Source organism: Triturus cristatus, chromosome 5_1 (genome assembly GCF_964204655.1).
Source record: "Triturus cristatus chromosome 5_1, aTriCri1.1, whole genome shotgun sequence".
In the NCBI taxonomy this organism is placed as follows: Eukaryota; Metazoa; Chordata; class Amphibia; order Caudata; family Salamandridae; genus Triturus; species Triturus cristatus.
The window spans coordinates 537580523-537599387 of NC_140587.1; positions in this window are offsets into that span (position 1 = coordinate 537580523).

Below are 18865 nucleotides of genomic sequence, written 5' to 3' on the forward strand. Positions count from 1 at the left end.
CAACTTTGAAGAAAAAAGGGTTTGAATTGCCAGCTCTTCCGGTGACTGGCACACCTTTGGAAAGAAAAGGTTTGAATAGCCAGCGCTGCCGGTGACTGGCACATCTTTAAAAAAAAAGTGTTTGAATAGCCAGCGCTGCCTGTGACTGGCACACCTTTGGCCTATAAAAAAAAATAAAGGAGGAGGTAACGAGACTCTATATACACTTTTGTGACAGCACATTCTTTGGTTGTGTGAGATATTTATGCTTATCTTTTCAAGATTTGGGCGGTGGATGGGTGTGATCTCATCTAATTGTTAGTAAACATATATAATATTATTTCTACATTTGTGACTTAATTTCCTTAACGAGTTAGTTTGTTGTTTGCTTTCAGTTTACTTTTTTTATGCAGAATGTGACGCAACCTCCATTTTTTCTGACCAGTCCAGGTGAACCTAATATAAAATGGCAGAAATGGAAAAAGATTTTTGTGAATTACGCAAGAGTTTGTGGGACAAATTTAAGTGCTGAACGTAAACATTCTTTATTGTTGCATTGTCTTGAGGGGGAAGGGCAGGAAGTTCTCGAACATCTACCTGAGCTCAGTGCAGCCGATCAAAGAAATCTCAATGAGTATGAGATATGTTTAATGCAGTTAGATCGTCATTACCTTCCACGGTTGAGCACAATAATGGAAAGGTATCATTTTGGTCTTCAGGAACAAAAGAAGGATGAATCAGTTGAGGAATTTGTTTCAGCTCTAAGAAAACTGGCATCCTCTTGCAAGTTTGGTGCTGCCGAAGAGGAGAGAATTAGAGATCAATTTGTTTTGAAGTGTGCTCACGACAATATTAGAAAAGAACTGTGGTTGAAGGACAAACCTCCTTTAGAGGAGGTCATAACAATTGCAAAACAAGTAGAACATATGATGAAATGTGTTGAGGAACTTAGTGTTGATAAAAGTAAACCCATCACAACCAGTACGAGGGTTGCGGAAGTTGTATGTCAAGTGAAAAACAAAAGTACAATGGATAAAGATAAAAATGTATCCATGACTGCTACTGCGGGTACCACTGTGAGTACCTCTACATTTGATGGGAAACCAACTTGTTTTAGATGTGGGAGATTAGGACATCTTGCAAATGCCTCGTTCTGTCCTGCTTTACAGGTTGTGTGTAACACCTGTGGTAGGAGAGATCATTTTGCAAGATGTTATAAAAGCAAAGTTAAGAGAGGAGATCAATCAGTAACAAAAAAACAACCACAGACGAAAGTAGTTACTTTTCAGGTCAATGAACAAAAAGCTACTCATCCCACTCACATTGTTGAAATTGAAGGTGTACAACTTCAGTTAAATTTGATTCTTGTTCTGATTTGACCATGATAAGTGAAGACACCTTTAGACAACACTTCTGTAATAAAGTCAAGCTAGTTAAAAGTGATGTTTCTCCATCTGGTTATGGGGGAATACCCATTAGGATGTCAGGGTATTTTTTGGCTACAATTGAATTGTGTGGGCGGATGATTGCTGGGAAAGTGTATGTAGCCAAGCATGGGGATGCTCTTTTAGGGTGGCCCCATCAATGCCTGCTTGGTGTTCGGCTTAATCCCAATGCAGTACCACAAGTACAGGTTCAGGAAATAGATGATCCAGCCTCCATGTTTGCAGAACAATTTGCTGATGTGTTTAGGGACAATCTTGGCTGTCTCAAAGGCTATAAACACAAGATTAGGTTGAGAGAAGGAGCTGTCCCTGTAGGTGCAAGAGTTAGGAGGATCCCTTTGAATGAACAAGCAGGTGTTCAAAAAGAAATTGAGAGATTAATAGACATAGGTGTCATTGAGCCTGTTGAAGCAACAGAATGGTTGGCGCCCATAGTAGTGGCCAAGAAGGCCAGTGGAGAATTACGTCTCTGCATAGATTTACGCTCCTTGAACAAGGAAGTTGTTGTAGACAGATTCCCTTTGCCAAATATTGATGAGATGGTTAGCACCTTGATAGGCGCTAAATATTTCACCACTCTTGATTTGGCGTCAGCCTATCATCAGGTTGAGCTTGATGAATCTTCACAGGAGTTGACAGCCTTTGTGACGCCAATGGGTACCTACAAGTTTCGTGGGATGCCATTTGGACTTATTTCGGCTGCCTCGGTTTTTCAACGCATCATGTCGAGAATTTTAAAGGGTCTTACAGGTATGAGGTGCTACCAAGATGACTTATTGATTTTTGGCAGCTCAAAGAAGGAACATAACATTTGTGTGTGTGCTGTGTTGGAACGTCTTAGAGAGGCGGGTTTATCTCTTAAGAAGGAGAAATGTAAGTTTGATGTAGAAGAGGTGCATTATCCTGGTCATCGCATCACTGGTCATGGTGTTTTCCCTAAGAAGGAACTAGTTGATTCTATTGTCAATATTTGTGAACCAGTCAATAAGGAGGAGCTTCTGTCTTTTTTAGGTATGGTTGAATGTTATAGTAAATTTATTCCAGGATATGCTGACAAGACTCAAAACTTAAGGAGACTCACTGGTAAAAGTGTGGTTTTTCAATGGTCTGTTGATTGTATGAAAGAATTTTCTTCCATTAAGGAGGAGTTGAGGAAAGCTCCTTCGTTACAAGCATTTGTGCCGGGTGACACAACCTACATTTTGACAGATGCAAGTGCAAAGGGGTTAGGTGCTGTTTTACTTCAAAAAAATGATGGTGTGGAACGTTTAATTGCCTGTGCCTCCAGATGTCTAAGAGGTTCGGAACTCAACTATTCAGTTATTGAAAAAGAGTCTTTGGCCATATTTTGTGCTTTAAGAAAGTTTAAAAATCTGATTTGGGGCACAAAGGTAAAGGTGTTATCTGACCATAAACCCCTTAAAGAAGTATTTTCAAAAAAAGGTCTTGATTCAATTTCCTCTAGAATTAAGAAATGGGTTATCTCTCTTCAAGAATATGAATTTGATGTTGAATATATTCCGGGTGCTATCAACAAATCCGCTGCTTGTCTTTCTCATTTGGTTAATGTCAATGAACTTGACGCGGATAGAGAGAATGTTGATGATGATATTATCAATGTTTGTGAAATCACTGATGATGCTGTTAGTGAAGTTGATTGGAAGGATGAAATTGAGAAGGATCAAGAAATCAAGAAAGTGATTGATATGTTGATGAATAACAAACGCCTTGAGAAGCCTTGGAGTTTGGTTAGTGAAGAACTTTCAGTTGTAGATGGTGTACTTGCTCATGGTATGAAATTAGTTCCTCCGATAGGCATTAAGAACAAATTGCTTTGTCTTGCCCACACTGGTCACCCTGGTATAGTTAAGACCAAAGAGCTGCTGAGGTTGCAATTCTGATGGCCTGGCATGGACTTGGAGATAGAAAGGTTGGTTCGGGAGTGTGTGGAATGTTTTGCCAGTGATAAGATCTTGAAGACTAAACAAATGCCCATGGTTTGCAGAAAATTGCAAAATCATCCCTGGGATGAGGTTGCCATATCATTGTAGGTTCGCTACACGGTGTGAGCGAAACTCCTTACCTAATTGTCGTTTTGGACTTGTACTCCAGGTGGATTGAGGTGGGTGCTGTCAGAGATATTTCTACAGATTGTGTCATCAAATTTTTTAAGGAAATATTTAAGAGGGAGAGTTTTCCTAACAGTAGTCTCTCTGACAATGGTCCTCAGTTCTGTTCTAAGGAGTTTAAATGCTTTCTCAATAACTGTGGTATTGTTCAAAAGAGGAGTGCTATCTATCATCCAGAAACCAATGGAGCTGTAAAAAGAGTTAATAAAACCCTCAAAGAGAGCATGCAGTTAGCCAGAGTCAATGGTTTGAATTGGAAAAATGCTCTTCAGGACAGGATTACAGCGTATCGTTTGTCTCCACACTTGACCACTGGGAGGTCTCCCTTTGAACCTTTTAGAGGTAGGAGTCCCAACTCTAAATTGTGTCCAGGTTTGATGAGGTTAAACAAAGGTTTAGTTCAGTTAGGAGATTGGAGGAGAAGAGAACTGAACAAATAACTCAATAGGAAGTTATACTTTGATGAAAAGAAATGTGCTCAATCCAATGAGGTAAAAGTTGGCGATCTTGTAAAGATAAAAACTCCTGTTGGATGTCAACCCTGGTCCAAGTATTCCAATGTTAGATCTGAGGTTAAAATATTTAGGAATGCTGTCAAAACTGAAGACGGAAGAATTTGGAATAAGAGTCGTGTGGTGGTAGTCAATTCCAATTTTCCGTTAACTGAGATATGTGGAGGTAATAATGACTCTTATTTCAAATCGACAGATACCATTTGTTCTCCCACTTTTTCTTCTAGATTACCAATTAAGGTTCGAGAGAGGAGTCAAAGGGTGTGCAGACTGCCTGAATACATGAAAGATTATGTATGACATGTTTGTTATTTCTCTTATATTTCCTTTGTTTTTTTTGTGTTTTTCTCTTCATTCTGCGTTGTTTTAATGTTAAGGAGGGAGATGTGTTATATTGTATTGGTTTTACCTCCAGCATTACTTCACAGGGAACTTCCATATGGAATCACTTTGCGCATTCTTTAGAGAACGTTTGCTTAAGAATCTCTGTGTTAGATTCTATTTCTTGTTAGTTGACTTTGGCTGTTGATGGATGAGGTGAATAAAACCTTACCTGCGTTTTCATCATCCTGTGTTCCTGTCTCATGATTATTGAAAAACACCACACTGAGGTCCCTGCGTATGACTCCATAATTAACTGAATGATCTCCATAGAACTCTTAGTATAAACGTGGAGCAATCAGATTAGATCAGATTACCAACTGTGACCCCTCATCCACTAAATATTGAATTTGCCTTCTACCAATTCATGAATCTAAGATCATATGTATTTCATATTTATTTTCAGTATTTACTTCAGGAGAAGATTATTTGTAGAAACGTGTTTCTTCACAGAAGACGGCTTTAAAAAACATACATAAAACAGAGAATGAATCTTCATTAATGGTGGTAATGTTAATCACACCATTACATGATTCACAATTTGCTCAAGGGTAATAGGACCAAGAAACTTGGGTTATGACTTAAAAGCTTTTTCCAATAGAAATTATTTGTGAATAACTACTTTTTCAGTCATAGTATACCTAGGTGTTGGAATGATCTTTCTTTCAGCATAGAACCTATAAGTAGCTTTGGCTTTCTCAATAGATTCTCATGCAGACTTTTGGAGTCCCTGACATTCAGTTAAATACTCCTGCACTGCAAGAACAGATGCAAATAAAGGTCCTGATGAAGGCTCATAGATTTAATGACATACTCTAGGATGTTAGAGTTACGTACAGAATAAACATGGCATTCTTATAGCAGAGTGCCGATTATTTCTATGACACTCTATTGAGTAGCTGTGCGCGTTATAAATCCCTTAACATAACATATCATAACATAGGTCAAATATGCTAACCATAATTTTTTACTCAAATCTTCTTCCTACAATATTGTTTGATACCTCAAATATTGTTCAACTCACTGATTAAATCATTCTATGTGTCCTTTTTTTTTACGATGGCAGCAATAGAGAGATTAACATCCATATCCAATTATTTACACAATGCAGACAAAAAACTTATGATAATTACAGATTCACTATCAATTATCAAAACTTGAAATACACCATGCAATCTAATGATAATCTATGCAAAAAAAGTGGGCTAACTCTTTGAGCGAGGACAACCAAGGCAATGCAACAAGATGACTCATTTTAGACAGTTGGTTATCAGTCACAAGAATGACAGTACAATTTTGACTCTTTGATAATTCAAAAACAAAAAACAAAGTGCATGGATACAGTGTGTAATAGTGTGGAAGGAATGGGTGCTGGCTACTAGTTAGCATGTGTGTAGTAAAAATGTTTATTGTATTCATTTTAAAATTCATTACAATATATCATATTTTAAACAAGCATAATAAACTGAAATTGATAAAATATTGAATATCTACTCAAAACAGATTATCATACATAGGGATCATAATTAATTAAGAAAAAAGGTGTCCAGCCGTTTTCAGCGCATAACATTTACACTGCCACCTTTGCATAGTCATTAGTTATGCTGTGTTTTGGTTTTAGTCTATCGTAAGTTATGTACAAAAATGTTATCCATTTCCCGATAAAGGAGTTTGATTGTAACTGAAACAAGCTGTGATAGCCTCATTTAAAGTGTGTAAAGATATCTGCATGAAGGAAGCTAACTAATATTTTCCATGGGCATCACTCAGCCCGAGTAGAGACAGACAATATGATCTAAAGATTAATTTAGATAATTGCAAAGTCTGCAGTTAAGACTGTTGGATATTCAATAAGTGGTATACCAGGAATTGTTGTTTTATTGTTGCTTCCAGATAAGAGTCAATATAAGTTTGGTTAGCTTATAGATAAGATTCCATTAGTAACTCTGTATGTTTGTAGGTTGATGTTTTTAGTAAGTCTCTCATGTGAAACGAGTCCTGCAGGCTTTCCCTGATAACTTTCTCGCAAGTAAACTGAGACAATGCCAAAAGACCCTTAATAGATGGCAAATTATGATCCTGGAGAGCGGCTGTGATTTGATCTGGGAAAAGAAAAGAGCTATTAGAGGAATTCTGTTTCAGATATATCAGGCCTCTCAAGGAATCCACATAACCACAAAAATAATTGCTTTTCTGAGTCAGGTAGACTGCCTTAATTGATGGTAGGTTTAGTTCCAGTCTAATCATTGCATATGGGGTTACATTTTGTAGGTTAAATAAACAGCGAGCATTTTGGATGAAAATAGTTTCTATTTTCTTTACTTTATTTCCATTTAGAACTATCCACAAGTAAGTCAAGAGTTGAATCAGTTTTGCCCTGAAGACTGTTATTGTGGGCTAATCCCATGCCCACCTCATGATTGCGCAAACTGTTTTGCGGCGGGTTGGCCTTTGTTTTTAGAGAATATAGGTGTAGTGCATGTGGTAAGTGCCTATCCAAATGAAATCCCAGGTAAACATATGAGTTTACTGACTCCACTGTATTGTTTCCTAGCTTCCAATTGAATTTGTGTATATTTCTCCTGAAGGATATGATTTTTGTCTTGCTAATATTGGCTGTTAAACCATTTACCTGGTTATATTCATTAAGAGATGTAAGTTGATACTGTAATCTATTGGAGTTTGAGAACAAATCATAAGGTTCTCTGCTAATGTCAAATAACTAATGAGAGAATTTTCCTGTTTTGGTGGTAAAAGGTCTGGTTTCTGGATATAATTAATTACCATATCTGAGATATATAGTGAAAAATGAGAGGGGGCTAAATCACAGCCTTGCATAAATCCATCCTCAATTGTAATATTTAGAGAGACATGCAATCTATCTGATAACTTGATTCATTCCCAAGATTTCGAATGTAATGCAATAATAAGGTGCAGCAGATTGGCACCTATTCCCCTTTTTTGGAGCTTTGACCATAGGCGGTTGCAATTTACCTTGTGAAAGCCAAATGAATAATCCACAAAACAGACATAGAATGGTCTTCTATGGTGCACTGCCTTTTCTATTAGATATGTCAGTGCTGGGGGCGTGGCTAGCCGAGCTGCGGAATGGCCGCTGCCTAAGCGAGCTCCGCCAGCCGGAACTTAATCCTGTACCAAATCCTGCACATTTGGGCGCACTGGGGCCGCCGAGATCTGCGGAGACGTGAGCGCATGGAGCGAGGCACCCGCAGGTGAAATTTTGGAGGCCGGGAGGCTTTGACGGCGGCGATACGGCCCTGCGACCGCTGCGGCAGAGAGAGAGACTGCTGCTGCCGGGACCTGGAGGCGGCGTCACGTAAATTGAGGCCGGGGCGCCCGCGTGGCGGAAGGCCCGCCGTCTCTGACCAGTGGATCGCCCGGGACCCTGGATGCGGCAGCGGATGGGGGACTGACGCCGCAGATGCCCTACCGGATTGGAGTGCCATGTGTGTGCGGTCTGGCGGCAACGGATTGGCGTCCTAGACGGTGAGTGCTCCGAGTGGGGGAGGTGCACCGCAGCCTTGGTTGAACGCAGGCCCCGAGGAGGAAGAAATTGCGGGCGCTGCTTCCCTGGTGATCTGGGAAATCTGGCTGAGGTGCTGCCATCCGCTAAAGCCCGAGCCTTGACAAGCTGACGCGGTGAGCGGCCGTAACTGCTGCAGAGCGATACCTGGGTGAAGTGAACACTGGCAGCTGCCCTGGGCGGACTGTCGGCGTGCGGAGAGGCCGTTACTCTGTGTGGCTGGGCCGGGGGACTGCGGCGGCGCATCTGTGGCATTGTGCGGAGGTGGGCAGTGACCCAGATGAGGGGAGCGTCGTGTGGCCTGGGATATTGTGAAGGAGCCTGACCGGGGACGACGTTACTGGAACTGTGGAGCTGTAACCGAGCTGTGGAGAGAGGGAGGCAGGAGCCGTGGGCGGCCTGTGGTCTGCTGGAGTCTGTACGGCGGTTGTTGCTCTGACCCCGGGGCACGACCCGCAAACAATCCTGCCATCTTGGGTCCTGTAGCTGACCAGCACCTGCTTGGGATTCTGCGGCGGGGAGCGCAAGGCCTTGTGCATTGCCTGAGAGGGCCGCCCTCGGTCTGGTGGTTCGGGCAGGATCTCCAGGGCGGCAGCCATGGGGAAGCACGATGCAAAACAATCGAAGATAACCTTCGACAGCAAGCGGGCTACGCGGCAGATCGACCCGGGAACGGAGGCGCAGGCAGAGGGCAAGCCTGACCAGGTGGTGGAAGATCAAGGGGAGGATTTGAGGACCTTAATGCTAGAGATGAGATCCAGCCTTCGCAACATAGACACTAAGCTGGACACCCTGACATCACAGCTCGAGTCGGTCAAGACGCAGGTCACCGCCCACGAAACGCACCTGGACACGCTGGAAGGTCGGGCTGAGGACTTCCATGAGTTTCAGGTCGAGACTAAGGAGCAGCTCCTGCACATGGACAGGCTGCTGAGCGTTATCAGGGCCAAGAATGATGATTTAGAGGCTCGATCGCGCCGCAGCAACCTCCGAGTCACGGGGGTCCCGGAGACGACCGCCATCTCCAAAATGGAGAAGTACATCACAGACCTGCTGCACGAGCTGTTTGACCCACATCTATCTGCGGTCTTTGTGGTGGAGAGGGCACATAGGTCGCTGGGCCAAAAGCCGCCGGTTGGAGCAACTCCGAGGCCCATTATTACTAAACTCCTTAACTACCAGGATAGAGACGTTATCCTTAGACTTGCGAGAGAGGGGAAAGATAACGCATCAGGGAAATGCAATATCCTTTTATCCAGACTTTACTCCAGCAGTGCAAGCGGCGCGAAGGGAGTTCGCACCGGCTAAGAGACTTCTCCTGCAGGCGCAGATCCCGTATTCGTTGCTATAACCGGCAAAACTCAAAGTGTCGTTTGAAGGCACCACACACTTCTTTGCGGAAGCTAAAGAGGCGATGAAGTTTGCCAAACATGTGGGCGGAAAGAAGCAAAAACGGCAGACGGGGGAAGCGGAGAAGGCGGCTGGACACCTGAGTGACAATGACTGATATGGGTATCGTATTAATGGGAAGTACTTTAACTGCCTCTGCCGCTTGGTAGTAGTTCTGATGTGGGTTTGTAAAAGTCCGCTCCCTATTCTACAAATTTCTGCCGAGCTGCCATGTACCCCTATTTTGTACGTATGATCTCGTGCGGGCCGGGTTGCCTGCAGATCTTCTGGCCGCCCTGTTCTAACCGGGGTGAGACGCTGGCTTTGGCACGTCCCCATGGGAAGGTTCCCGACTATGTTGGAGGTTCTTGACTCTGGGGTGGGTAATACACGACCTATTTGGGGGGTTGGAGTGGGCGGGGGGTGGATGTTGGGATGTTTTTGTTTAGCCTTTGGTTCCAGCTTACATGTAATTTGCTCTGTGGTCGCTAGAGTGCATAGAAATGTGGGGAACACTGGGTGCATCGTTAGGCTATGGACATGACACAAAAGTCGCCTAACGTCTTAAACTGTGTAATATGGAATGTGCGGGGTCTGAATGACTGCAGAAAGGCCAGGCTAGTGCATGCATATTTAGTCCGTCATAAGATAGACATTTGCCTCCTACAGGAGACGCACCTGGGCTCCTCCCCGTCTCCCCGACTTTGCCATGCTCGCTGGGGCCATGTGTACTCTGCTACGTACTCCACTTATGCCCGAGGGGTGGCCATTCTAGTTCGCCGCGGGTTGGATTGGAGGGAAGAACTAACGCACTGTGACCCAGAGGGCCGTTATGTCTTAGTCCGGGGTCTTTTATGTGGCATACTGGTGACAATTGTGGCCGTTTACGGCCTGAATGTAGACTCCCCTGGTTTTTTTCAGGATGTCTGGGCGAGGGTGAGGGCGGCTGGATGCAACACCGTTATTTGGGGGGAGGGATTTCAACGCAGTGTTAAATGATGATTTGGATAGGCAGGGTGCCGTCCGCAGCCTACACCCTGCGGCAGGGGCTGCTCTGGGGGCGATGGTTGAGGAGGAGGGCCTGGTGGATGTGTGGAGAACTAGACATGGTGAGCTGAGGGAGGGTACTTGCATCACTGACCACCGCTGCACCTGGTCCCGATTGGACTATTGGCTGCTGTCTAGAGACGCGGCTTTGTGGACAGTGGAGGCCGAACATATGACGCGCTCGCTCTCAGACCATGCGCCCTGTTTGTTGAGACTGTCGCTGCCCGGCTTGCCTCCGCGGGGCTTTTCATGGCGCCTTCCGCGACATGCCCTGCTGGACGAGGCGTTTAAGGAGGAGATAAGGGAGGACGTTATTGACTATTTCGCGCTGAATGCGGGCTCGGTGAGCACTGAGGCATCCCTGTGGGAGGCCTTTAAAGTGGTGATCCGCGGAAAGTGTATTGCGCGTCAGGCCGGGGTGCTGAAGGCTATACGAGGTACGCTCGCGTCGCTGGAAGTAGACATTAAAGATTTGGAACGCCGCTTCTATGCTGAGAGCACCCCGGGCATCCTGGGGTTGCTGAAGGCTAAGTTACTAGCGTATGATGAGGAGGCACAGCGGGAAGTTAAATTTCTGGGTAAACATGCAGAGGCCAGGAGATACGGGGAGGGAGATGGACCGGGACGCACCCTGGCGAATATGATGAGGCCGTCCAGATCTGCGACGTTTGTCCATGAGCTTCGCTCGCGGACGGGGGACACTATCAGGGGACAAGAGGACATATTGCATGCCTTCTTGGGCTTTTACACCGATTTATACGCTACCACCCAGGGGGGATGCCCGGAGGGGCTGGACTCCTTTCTAGAGTCTATAGCACTGGTCTGGTTTAATAATAAACATAGAGAATATATGGACCTCCCGATCACGGCCGCAGATGTGGCCCAAGTGATCAAAAGCTTGCCCCTTGACAAGGCCCCTGGCCCAGATGGCCTGACTACGGCCTTTTACAAGGCATACGCGGAGGAACTGGCCCCTCGGCTGTTGGCGGTGTATGAGGAGGCTTTACAGGTGGGAATGCTTCCCAAAACGATGCGTGAGGCGTCGGTTATTACCCTGTTAAAGCTGGACAAACCAGAAGATGAGATGGACTCTTACAGACCTCTATCCTTAATAAATGTGGATGTAAAAATTCTGGCTAAATTACTTGCTAATAGAATACAACCAATGCTGCCCCTGATAGCTTTGCCGGACCACTCGGGGTTCATCCCAGGGCAGTCAACGTCGCATAACCTCCGTACGATTTTTTCCATACTGCATTACTTGCATCCGGATGTACATGCTGCGGTGGTATTCTTGGATGCCACCAAAGCTTTCGATACTCTGGAGTGGCCATATCTGTTCGCGATTTTGGCTCGTATGGGGTTTAGCCAGCTCTTAATAAATAAAATCCGCCTGCTTTACACTATGCCCTGTGCCAGAGTTAGGGTGAATGGTATGATCTCAGACCCGTTTCCGATCTCACGTGGTACGCGCCAGGGATGCCCGCTGTCCCCGCTCCTTTTCGCCATTGCGATGGAGCCGCTTGCGGCTCGCATTCACCAACATCACACGGCACGTGGCATAGGACTCAGCGCATGGAGTCTGCTGATATCGCTCTATGCGGACGACGTAACACTCTATCTCACTAGGCCCGAGGAAAACCTAGACGTAGTGCTGCGGGAATTCATTCGCTTTGAGGGGCTTGCCGGTATAGCGATTAATTGGTCCAAATTGGTGGTCTTCCCATTGATGGAGAGCACCCCGAGGATGCGGTCGGAGTACCCCTTACGGTGGGAAATGGATGCTGTTAAATATCTCGGCATCTGGGTGAGTCGAGTGCCTCAGGACATTTGGACCCTTAACTTTGGGAGGGCGGTCGCGTGGCTGGAGGAAAGGATAAAGATATGGGTGAGGCTGCCCCTGTCGCTAACGGGCAGGATAGCTCTGGTTAAGATGGTGGTTTTGCCTAAATTCTTGTATCTATTTGCGAATATACCAATCCCTTTGATGTCGCAGTTTTTCGGCACACTAAGGTCGCACTTGATCGAACTGGTGTGGGCTGGGGGCCAGGCGCGCGCATCCTGGGACATGCTGACTTTACCGTTGGTGCAGGGAGGGCTGGGGGTGCCGGATATGCGCTTATACGCCCTATGCGCGCAGGCCCAATTTTTGCATTTCTGGGTACATCCGACGCCCTACCAGCCGCATGTGGCTGTGGAGCAGGATGCTGTAGCGCCGATCCTGCTAAAAGTAGCAATTTGTGCGAAAGCGCGCCACCCCCAAGGAGACGTGGACACCGCGGAGATGCTGCGCTGGGTCTGGGTAGAACTTAGACGCAGGGCGGGTGTGCCACTCCTGTATGCACCGTCTTTATCCTTGGAGCGAAACGCGCTCTTGCCCTGTATCGGGGACGGAATTAGCCCGCCTCTACTGCGTAGGATGCACCTACATACATTTGCGGATCTCTTCCCGGATGAGACCTTCCTGAAACCGCCGGTGGCAGAGGAGGGGCAGGCGGTACATTTTTCTGAGCTGTTCTTATATCACATACTGCGGGAGACATGCCGAGCGCTGAGCGAGAGCTTCCCGGCGGCCCCCCTGGTATTCCAGGCGCTGGAGGGCGTGGTGGGTTCCCCGTCTCCTCGAAGATTAGTTACCAGACTCCATAGATCCATGCAGAGTGAAGCGCCGGTGGTGCAGCCTGGGTCCTTACAGAGCTGGAATGAGGAACTTGACCCTCCCCTGTCGGAAGAGCAGTGGACCTTCTGCTGCGGACAGCTAGCTGAACTCTCCCCAAACTATAAACTGAGGCTCATACACTTCAAGTATCTGCATAGATTCTACAGAACACCGATTGCTTTAAATAGAATGGGCTTGAGGGAGGGGGTTGGTTGTTGGAGGTGCGGAGGTGAGCCTGCCTCGTTCTTGCATATGGCGTGGTCTTGCCCCAAGCTTCAGGATTTTTGGTCCCTGGTGTTCGCGATAGTCAACCAGATGTTGGGTCGCACTGATGCCCCCTCCCCCGAGGTGGGGATATTGGGATATGTCAAGCACACACCACCTAAGGAACGTAAACTGCATGCCATGCTTCTACTGTTTGCAAAAAGGCGGGTGGCGATTCACTGGGGTAGAAGTCGGGTGAAGGAATGGCTGGCGGACATCACTTATGGTCATGAGCAGCTCAGCATGTTCTGGGACTTGATGCCATCCACCTCTCGCCCGCGAGACATTTGGGAACCATTTGTGCGGTGGACTCAGGAACAACGAGAGCTAGAGGCTACACTGGATGAATGAGTGTGGGGGTCCGGGGTGTGCCCCGTGGACGTGGCGGGGAGGGGGGGGGGGGATTTGGCGGGGAAAGAGGGGAGGCAATCGGGGCGGTCGATTTGCATAGCGGTAGCCCACTTGGACACGGGGAGGTCTGGGTCTGATAGTGTGTATTACTGGATGGGAGAACTGACAGGTCTGATCTGGCCCTGCGTGGATGGGTTCTTGCAGTGACGGTAAAGCACGTTGACAGGAGCACCCAAAGTTATGGATACATATACGTAAATGCATTGGCATGTACCACAGATGTAATGAGGATGTAATATTGCTGGCTTGTGTTGTTGGTTACTGTTTGTAACGTTGTGTAACTTCAATAAAATTTGTAAAAAAAAAAAAAAAAAAAGATATGTCAGTGCTACAATGTTATCGGCAGTCGCGCATCCTGATCTGAACCCTGCTTGGGAGGTCGGCAGCAAGTTGTTAATTGTTATCAATTCTGTTGGGTGTGACGATAATATTTAGTTAAAAGTGTGCCCTCTAAATCTAATACACAATAAGGCAAAAATGTGGTGGGTCTTTCCTGCTTCCATTTTTGTGGAGTGGTTGTATTATAGATCCTTGCTACAAGGCTGGTATCTCACTGGACAACAGGGCACGATCACACACTGGTTTTAGTTAAGGGTGGGCGTAGTTCACGAAGTAGCACTTCGCGAAGCTACGCAAAGTGAAGTTCGCACTACGCGAGCTACGAGTAGCACTTCGCGAACTGCGAAGTAACATGTTCGCACTGTGCAAGATGTTGTTTTCAATGATTGCACAGTGCGGACAAGCAACCGGCACTGTGCAAACATTGAAAATGGCATCTTGCACAGTGCGAGCTGTAGTTTACTGCTGCTCGAGTAGATTTTTACTCGAGCTGCAGCTTTCTCAACGCGAACTGGTAGTTTCTCATCGCGAGCGGGCGCGAGCATACGCGACCCCTCGCAATGAGAAACCTGACCTTCTCGCGTTGGGAATCTCGCCGGGAGGTTTATTTTCCATGCTCGCGATCGCGAACAAGGAAAAAGTCTCGCCAGGATGTCATTTTGCTTGCTCGCGGTCGCCAACTTGACGTTGAGGACCGCGAGCAAGCAAAAAATGACCGCAGCACTACGCAACACTACGCTACGCGTGTTCGCACTGTGCTACGTGCAGTTCGCGTAGCGCGAAGTAGCGCGAACTTCGCAAACTACGCGAGCGTAGCGTAGTGCTTCGCCCAGGCCTAGTTTTAGTGTTCTGCTGCACCACAAAGGATTCTGTTTCATTATGGCAGTTGGGATCCCATTGGAACCAGGGGCTTGTGAGTTCTTAATTTTAGTTAAAAATGATGCCGATTGCTCTGCTGATATTTCTAATCCCTTGTGAGTGTACTGATTTAATGTAAAAGTTGCAGTGCTATAACTCGCATAATGCGTTTTGAGATGCATCTCACATGTTGAAAGGAATGTCTGTTATTGGCATATGTAAAGATGAACAGGTGTAGTCTAGAATGGAACTTGAACTTGTTGCAATTAATGGTTTTTTTTCAGGTTCATCATTTGAAAAATGCCCATTAAGGCAGCAAAATCCTGATTTGACTATAAAAGTTTTCTTATGCTTGAATTTCTAAGAATAGTTTCAAGTTTTTCTATGGAAAATAGGCAGAGCAATTAAGAAAGCCTCCTCTGGCAATTCTTTGGATGAACTCAAATCCAGAAAAACTCCATGAACATCTTCGTTGAGTTCACCTGAGACTATGCAAGGGATGCTTTTATAAAGTTCTGTTAAATACTCCAGCTCTTCCAAGGTACTAATGAAATTTTACAAGTCGGTCCTAGAGATGGAAAATAGATATTTATAATATATAGATGTTCCGTCTTCAAGTTGCTTGCCTTAACAGGCAGAATCTGTTTAGGTAGAGTCTGAATCTCTTCACAGCTGAGTTTAAATTGGTTATGAATTTCGGCTAAGTAACTCTCTGGATGGACAAATCTTGCCTTTATGGCTATATTTATAAAATTTGAAAAGTTGGGTATACTAAAGCTGCCTTTTTCCCAATACTCTTACAGACGTACTACTTACAACCTATTTAAGAAAATATAAAGATCATGTTTTGAGCTTTTCAAGTGCCAAACAATACCAGCAATATTCCATGGACAGATCTGAATACATTTCTGATGATCTGCTTTATCTCCAGTACTGATTTTAGGTATGTTGTTCCCTTGTACACAATGTTATAAAGTTAAGGTTATTCCTCTTCCATTATGTTTGTTTTGACTGTACAAACATCAGCGGGTATTTGGCCTTGTCCGTTTGCACTGTTAGAAGGCCCCACTACCCAGCTTTTCTTTACAGTCCTAAATCTTACATGTGATCTCCTCCATGGATCAGGTTGCTCTGGTGAATTAAACATTACTGTTTTAGATGCATGAAAGCAAACTGACAAGGGATCGGCTAACGTCAATAAGTAAATATCTGAATAGGATCTGATTATTTTCAATAGGTTCTGCCGATTTAAAACATCTTTAGACCGCGTTAATTGATAGAGTGGCTTGTAATCCACAACTTGATTTACCCTAACAGGTTTAACAGTGTCATGTGAATCATGCACCACTTTATTTTGGCATTCTTGATTTATTTTACAAGTGGTTTCAATGCCCAACAAAGTTTCTGGAGTCCAAGTCCTCAAGGGAAGGCTTTATGCAAGACTGAATTGATGGACAATCCAGTGTTTTTAAATTCCACTCAGTCAATAAATCCGTTTTAACAAGTGGATCATTTTTCATCTGACTTTGTGTGTACATCTTGTTAACCAGGTTAAAAAATCCATCTGCCATACAATTTAATAGATCAGGCACAGGCAGGGGAGGTGCCTGATTAGTTGAGTAATTCAGTCCCTGAATTGGATTTGTAGGGAATACATTTGTTAGCTCCCCTGGCAGATAGTACTGCTTGTCCATGCTGTTCAGTCACGTCACTCAAACATTTATTAGTTACATACTCTTTTCCCTGAATTGGATGTACATTATTGGAGTATATTACACTTTAATGTCGCTTGGGAGAAATTACTACTTGACTGGATTGGGCAGTTGTATTGCTTGGTAATTGTTGCCTGGTTTCCAAGTTTCGATCTGAAATGGAAATGGCATTACTGTCTAGGATCTGCTGTTGGTCTATCACAATGATTACACCTCTTGTGGATGGTACACCTGCATCCTGCTTACATAACTGTGTTAGTTTAGTTCAAGTTTTTTATGCATGAAGAGTGGAGACTCTCCGTGCTACAACTATGTTCGAGTTTTATAAGATTTGGAGCTAAAGATATTCTTTGAAGTGGTTATAGTTTCCATAGTGGAATTTTTGTTGGAAAACTTCAGTAGATGTGAATAGGGTTCCGTATTGGTATATGAATTTGATGTGTTCCTAAAGATCAGGAAATTTTTGTGTGCCCCCATTGATTCACTTGAATCAGTGGACCGGGCTTCTTTTTCTTTATTATTGTCTAATTTTGTATGTAATCTTTTCATTTTTTTCTATCGCCATTTGCTTGCATACATTTTTAAAGGTTCTTTTGAACAGTTTAAATTAGTACTTTGAGCCTCGTCTGTACGTGATACAGCCTCTGCTGCTAGGGATCTTCCTAAATAAATGGAATGTTTGCTGGGTTGTACGCCAGGCTCTTCATTCATCCTAGGAGTCCATAGTTGGAGATTTATAAGGACGGCTTGGCTCTGTGTTCCTGATGTAACTTTTGGCTTAGGCGTAGTTAAAAGCATTGAGGTAGAAGAAGAAGAACTTTATTCTTTGTCACTAATTTGACATGGTGTGCTTATCACCTGCACCATGGAGCCAGATGTAGCCACTTTTGGTGAAGAGGTTTGTGTATGCATCGACTTTAAACTTGAACGTATATCTTTACAGGGAGAAGCTGAAGTAAACTAATTAAATCATCAATCCTGATCAGGTTAGATGTGCTCTCTAACAGTTTTGTGAGTTTTGTATTCATTCCAATTAGAATCTTATTGAAAATGTCCCATGCAGTTGAATGTTCTTGAATTGATTGAGTAGTATGACCTGTTCAATAATAAGAATCTATCATTTTGGTGAGAGTTGAATGATTGCAACCATTGCAGAAAGAACATGGTATACTGTAGGAGTTTCAAAATCCTGCTTCACTGAGTTCTCTTGGTTGACCAAATCAAAGGCTCTGACACCTCCCTCTATCAAAGGGGGGAATGAGTTAACAATTTAGCTTGTGTGAGTTCAGTTAATTTCATTCAATAGGTCTGAGTTATCAAGAGAGTTCACTAGCTCATATTGCTCACCTTTGACATGATCTGAAGTGGTCATATTGGTTTATTTCACTTGAACATGGACTTGATCTCATCGTGACAAGAGAGCTGATGCATCATGGGGTAAAGACTCCTCAAACTCATATCTCCCATAGATTGAGTCACTTTTAGAGTCTGATAATGTATAAATAGATGTACCAGGGGCTCTATGAAATTCAGCCTGGGTAGCTAGAGATAGTTGGCACTCCGAGCGATTCCTCAAAGGCCCTTTGGAGTACAGCTTTCCTTACAGAGTCTGGGAGGTCCCTAATACACATATTGACCTTAGTTATAGCACATTATCACTGACAATTTCAGATAATTGCTTAGTGCTATTAATCTTGGATAATGTTAACTTGTTGGTTTTGACAACGTGGTAAACCATGAACTATATATGTTTTTGTTTTGGGCAAATCAGATTGTCTTGTAAGCCCAAATGGGGTTGATCATATGCTAAATTACAATTGGTTTGTGGAAAGGCTCCAAGATTGCTTTCAATCATTGACAAATGATTACAACTAGAGAGTGGAGTTGCCCCTTGTATCACTACCTCGCTGGAATCCTTCAGGTTCAGCTGTGAGTTTGTCTTGGGCTCCAGGGCTACATTCAAAGTTGACTCTGGCCCCTCATGACTGGACAATACATTTTGGGTTGTACTGAGGCTATAGCCCCCATTTTTGGGGGGCAGCAGTATTTCCTGCCATTTGCAACAACTGCTTAATGTCTTGATCAGGACTGGAGTTGGAGTTTTTCTGCCTCTACAACATTTACTGACGTGTTTTCATCATTTTGATTTGATCTTGGAATAGTTGGAAATCACCGTGGAAAGTTTCCAATGTACGA